A 6255-nucleotide genomic window follows, 5' to 3' on the forward strand; every position below is an offset into this window, starting at 1 on the left:
ACTCCCATCGGGGGTCTTTCTCTTCATCCAGCACATGCAAGGTAGATGTGCGGCTAAGTCCAATGAATTTGGGCCAAACTGGCCAGCTTATTATGATTTTTTAGAAAGTTACCTTCATGCTTTTAAAATTATTCATGGATTGCATAAACTATAACCAATTAATTTTATACCAAATGTGGCAAATAAAGTGTATATATATATATATATATATATATATTTATGTGTATGTTTGCTTCGATGTAGGACAACTATTTGTCCTTTTTTTGGTAAAAAGAGGATCTTAAAGCTGAATTAAAAACAAAGCTACCAGGTTTGTTACTCAAAAAAACAAAGCTACTAGGTTTATAGATAGGTTTTGCTACGATGCTCCATAGCCACTTTTAGTCATTTTATTATTGGCATGTTTCTATCTGTCCATTTTAAGATGGATGACACTGATTTATTTATCAGCAATCAGTTTTAATTGATCATATACATGATTGGTACAATAAATAACTCAAATTTTAAATACAATCCAAAAACTAAAAAGCTGATAGGATGTTTTGGAATTTGTGCCATTCCTCCTCTTCCCTTCACCCTCCTCCTTCCTTCCTCCTTCATCCCTATAGACCACCACCCCTTCCCATTGAGAGTCAGCATGTGGTAGTAGAGTGGCGAGCGGCGGAGGAGGAGACAGAAGGAGGTGGCGGGCTGGAACGAGGGAAGGGAAATAGAAGACAGAAGGAGATGGCGGGCTAGAGCGGGGGAAGGGGAAAGCAGGTGGGGAAGCGAGCGGCGGAGAAGGAGGAAGAAGGGGGCCGCATGTGGCATGGGAAGATGAGCGGCGGAGGAGGAGGAAGAAGGGGGGCCGCATGTGGCATGGGAAGATGAGCGGCGGAGGAGGAGGAAGAAGGAGGAAGGTAGCAGGTCCGAGTGGCGGAAGAAGAAAAGGGCTGGGGAAGCTAGCGACGATAGTAGGGCTGTGGGAAGGCGAGCAGCAAAGGCAGAGGAGGAAATGGTGGTGGGCTTGAGCAACGACAGTGTGGATGCAGGAAGGTGAGTAGCGGAGGCAGAGGAGGAAGGGTTTGGGGCGACAGGCCTAAGCGGTGGTGGTGGGGTTGCAAGTACACAAGCGGCGAAGGTGGAGGAGGAAGGGGCTGACAGGCCCAAGTGGTGGCGGTGTAGCTACTGGAAGGTGAGCAGCAAAGGCAAAGGAGGAAGAAAGTGGCGGGTCTGAGTGGTAGAAGAAGAAAGTGGGTGGGCAAGCGAGCAGTGGCATTAAGGAGGTGTTTGGTGGTGGGGCGGCGAGCAATGGGCCCATTATGCGATGGGTGGAGGAGGAAAGGGGTGGCTGCGATGGCGGGTCTGAGCAGTGGAGAAATGGGCAGAGGAGGTTGGTGGAGGCCAGTGTGCAACAGTAGGGAGGAGGGTGGGAGGACGTAGGTGGCAGTGAGGAGAAGCCTAAGAAGAAGAGGGAGGAGGATTAAAATATAATAAAATATTATTTTTTTTAAAATAATAAAATATAAAAAGTTGGTAGTGTAATGTTGAAAATGCCCTTCATAATAAAAATATTATTAAAGGAGCACTATAGCAAAACTTTTGTTAGGTACTTTTACTACGGTGCTTTAAAGGATTTTTTTACTCTTTTTAACATTTATCTATTTTTGATTGCTAGATTAAAGATGGATCACTCGGATTTCAATCAGTTAAAGTGCGAATATGCATAGTTGGTGCAGTAAATATTTTAAAGTTTAGGATTATTTCATGCCACAATCAAATTGATTTTTTTCTTTTCAAAAAGCTTTCACCATATTGGGTGGGGCAGTGTGCGGCAGTGCGAGGAAGCCACAGGCCAGGCAGTGGGGTATGTAGAAGCCATGGTGGTGTAGGGTGAGAGGGCGGTTTGCGGTGGTGCAAAGAAACCGTGGACCTGCGGGGGTGGGATTGTGGGGCGGTGCAAAAGCTGGGGGGGCGGTGGCACGGAGAAGCCATGGGCCGGGTGGTGGGGCGGTTTGTGGTGGTGCCGAGAAACTGAGGGCCTATAGGGGTGGGGTTGGGCGGGAGAGAAGGGGGCTATTGGGGGGCAGTGCAGAAGGCGAGGGCAAGAGCATGCGGGGGAGGGTGGTGCAGAAGCTGTGGTCATTGAGATGGGGGGCCGGGGATGTGTAGGGGAGCCCAAGGGTGGAGGAGCCGCGTGAGCCTAGGATGGGGGCCTTTGGGGAACCACAGGCGAGCATTGGAGAGTTATGCGCAGAAGCCATAGGCATCGAAATTAAGGGATTGGGGTGGGCGCGGGGGTGGGGCACATAGAGGGTGTAGGAGCCAGGATGCATCAGGCAACGATGACTGATTTGATGGGAGAAGAAGGGAAGAAGAACAGGGGACGAAACTATTCTACGCAAATCCAGTGCCTCATCGGCTAAAATCTTAGAACGGTGACCCCACTGCCGACCAAAAGAAAAGAAAAAAGAAGGACACCAGCATTACCTTGGCTTCGGTGCGATTGAATGGCCAATTAATCAAAAAAGCATTTTGATAAACCTCCATGGAAAAATCAAAAAAAAGCATGAGTTTCTCGCTAGCGATGGAAGGGATTTTGGGGTAGGGTGATAGGACGGGGGGAGGGGCTTTAATACACCACAGATCCTAGGGTTTGGCTATCCTAGGATCCCTTCTCCTAGTTGAAAATGGAGAAGAGCGACTCCCATTGGGAGTTTTCCTTTCCCTGCCTCATGTGCACATCATGTGAGGTTTCATTTTTTTTATTTTTTTCCATGCTTTGAGATTCATGCAAGGGGGTTTTGGCTTAAATATTTTTTTTTAAACAGGTTATTACAATAACAACTTGAATGGATGAGTTTAAGCCATTTTTATCGTGTTAACAACGCGTGACACTAATGCTTTAACTTGGTTTGTGGTTGGATAACTCTATATCCATAGGTAGCATTTGGATACCCAAATGTTATTCCTGAAATAAGAATACGAATTCTCAGAGAACAGCTATTCCTCCTTGTTATTCCAGATTTCTGTTTGGTTGAAAATTTGATATTCTACTTTATTCCAGAACAATTAATGTAGTATTATTCCAAGTCCTGTTTGGTTGACATGAGAATAAGCCTCTATTCCATGAAGAATAGGGGATAAATTTTTCAAAAAAGATAAGAATGCCCTTGGCCAAATTTAGGGTATGAGTTGATGTTTTTGGCTAATTATGAGCATGATGTAGTATTATGAGGCAGCAAATAAGAATATGAACTTCCAATTGAATCCAAAATAACTTGCATACAATAAGAGCCTATACAATTAGTAAGAGTAAAGAATGAAAAGCAGGGCTCTATGGTCGTGGATGCGGGCTTCGTCGGGGCAGAGGGAGAGGGTAGTAGAAGCGGCACGGGCTCTATGGCTCCGCCTCCTTTTTTGAAACAGAGGAACCTTGTTTCAATTTTTTTTTTGGTTTTAAAGACATGAAGTCGGCAACTGGATTGTCGGCTTCATTTTTTTTTAAAAAAAAATAGCCGACTTCAATTTTTTTTTGAAAAAAATTAGTGAAGCCAATGCGGATATCTCTAGTAGTTCTGATTTTTGATATTTTTCTGATTTATACTGATACTTCTTTACAGTTATCTGATACCTTTATGGTGCTATACGATACTTTCCTATCTGATAGTTTTGTTCTTATCTGATACTTCTCTATAATAGATTGATATTTTTTATAGTTATTGGATACTTTTATTCTTATACTAATATTTCTCTATTAGTATATGATGATGCTTTAAAGTTAGTTGATACTTTTTAAAGTTATCCGGTATTTTTTAAGTGCCATCTAATACTTTTTAAGTATTTGGTACCGAACCAGTACGTCAAAGTGTATCGTGTGTCAGCATGGTACGATACTGATACCATACCATACCGGTGCCTGAAAATCCAAAAACTAACAGTGGCTTAGAAAGATCTCCCAACAAGTTGTACATAGCACCAAACCCACTGAATCTATATAATTGAGAATAAATAAGAATTGTACATATTCTTAACCAAAAAGTAACCCAAGAGGAGCACAATTGTTTTTTTTTAAGAAGAAAAAAGTATGTCGTTGATAATTAACAAGTTTACTTACAATCCTAACAAAACCCATTGGCTGCATACATATATAGTTCACAGTGAACACATCCAATTTATAGAATCTGTTTGACGAAATTATGGACAACATCCTCACAGGTCACATGAATACGTACTACTACATCAACAGGTTGACAAACAAATGATAAAGGAAATGACTCAAAGAACACTTTCATTAAGATGATCATATATCACCAATGCATCTTGTATTGCTAATTGATTACTCTTTATCCACAGTCCACAAGACTTCAATTAAAGTGGTCCACCCAAGGATTTGTCCAGTCAGAAAACATAGTATTATGTTAAATGCTGTAATTATGAAACAACCGTCGTTTTCTACAGATATTCAAATGCCATCCCACATGAATCCTTGGATGTTTGGAAAAGATAAGGAAAAAAGGGAAGAGAAAGAACATCGTGATGTTACAAGAAATTGGATAATCAAAAATTGAGTAGAGAAAGTAGTGTCTTTTACTAAATACTTGAACCCACTCAAAATAACTCAAAATCAGACCCCCAGCATTTGCATAAATGTCAGTTAGTATGATGACTCCTTTTTAAAGAGTATCTGCACCCCAAGGTTATTGAAAACTAAGAAGTTCGAATATCTATGGAAGCTATAATTTGTCCTAATAATCTTAATGGAATCCTACCTCATCTGCTTTTGGATTAGTGGGATGATTAGCAGCTTCTATTATGAACTTATCCTTCACATCAGCAGTATTTTTCCTTCAAAAAAAATAGAACCATCAAAAAAGTTGAATTTTGACAGTAAATTGCCCTGATCATCGTTACACTCTACAAGAAACTATCATTAAGAGCCTTTCACCATTTAAATAGAAACAAGAGAAATATCTATAGATTTTGGTTCTCACAAAGTTACACATGCTGAAATCAAGAAGCAAATAAGGAATCATTGCTACTTAAAGATAAAACTAGTAACTTATGACATCCTTAGCAGAATTATATGCATTTCAGAATGATCAAGAAAACTTATTATTTAGTTTCATGATCAAATTAAGAACAAGGTGGAATACCTATGAATTGGTTCCCATGTCTGGGGCTGGAACATCAATGTGAGTTCCAATGAGATCATGAATTAATTAAAAATAATATAACTTAAAAATACATGAAGATGCTTGTCCTTATCCATTATCTGGCTCCAAACTTAAGGGACAATCTACCAAAATATGCAAGAAGAGGATCACCCAAAAAAAAAAAGAAGGATCGTTGGAGTGGAGCAGAACAAGAGAAGAATAGAGATAGTAAAGGACACATCGAGAAAGAGCGGTGAAGAGATGGAGGGAAGAAGGTCTATGGATGATTACAATCCATCGAGAAGGCGAAAGGGTTCGAGCAGGGGCCGCGGCGTGAAGACGAAGGAGCGATAGATAGGATTTCACCCCCGCACCTTCTCTTTTTATATTTTTTTATAAATGAGTACACCACTATCTCAGAAACAAGCGAAGTAAGAATACGCAATTCCATCCACCACCATAGAATTCGTATTCCAAGGTTAAAGAGCCCTAATCGGAATACGTGAACCCAAGAGGCCATCATCATATTTTCGGATATTTGGAGGAATAAGGTGGAATGAGGTCTTATTCCATTGGGAATTCGGTAACCAAACGCTACCATAGAGAATGCAAAACAGGGTATGGAAACATCTGATCACGAAGTTGACAGGGAGAGTGCGGTTGCCTTACATCCCTCTAATAAGCAAGCAGAGTTTCTGGATACAGTCATTGGGTGGTGCATCTTCAACACTCTCTCTTGTCCCACACATTACACTCTTTAAAAGAAAGCACTAAAACAATAACACTATTTGTTTGAAAGCTTTAACCATAAAAACCATGAAAAAGGTAGCAAGTATTTGACCAATAAGACAACTTAGAGAGAAGATTACAATGACATGGTGGGCCCCTTTGATGTGCCTGGGTTGTGACATCATCCGCATACCCAAGAAACCTTATTCTCAGTAATTTATTATTATTATTTATTTATAATTATTTATTTTTAATATTGATGGCTGTCCTATAATTACCACTGGAATAACTTTCGTCCGTTAGAGGCAGTTTAATGTGTTTGTCTGAGATAGATAAGAGGGATCTTGATGTTTTTTCTTTTAAAATGTTGATGGCTGTCCCATTGCCACTG

This window comes from Elaeis guineensis, chromosome 6 (assembly GCF_000442705.2).
Source record: "Elaeis guineensis isolate ETL-2024a chromosome 6, EG11, whole genome shotgun sequence".
NCBI classification, from domain to species: Eukaryota; Viridiplantae; Streptophyta; class Magnoliopsida; order Arecales; family Arecaceae; genus Elaeis; species Elaeis guineensis.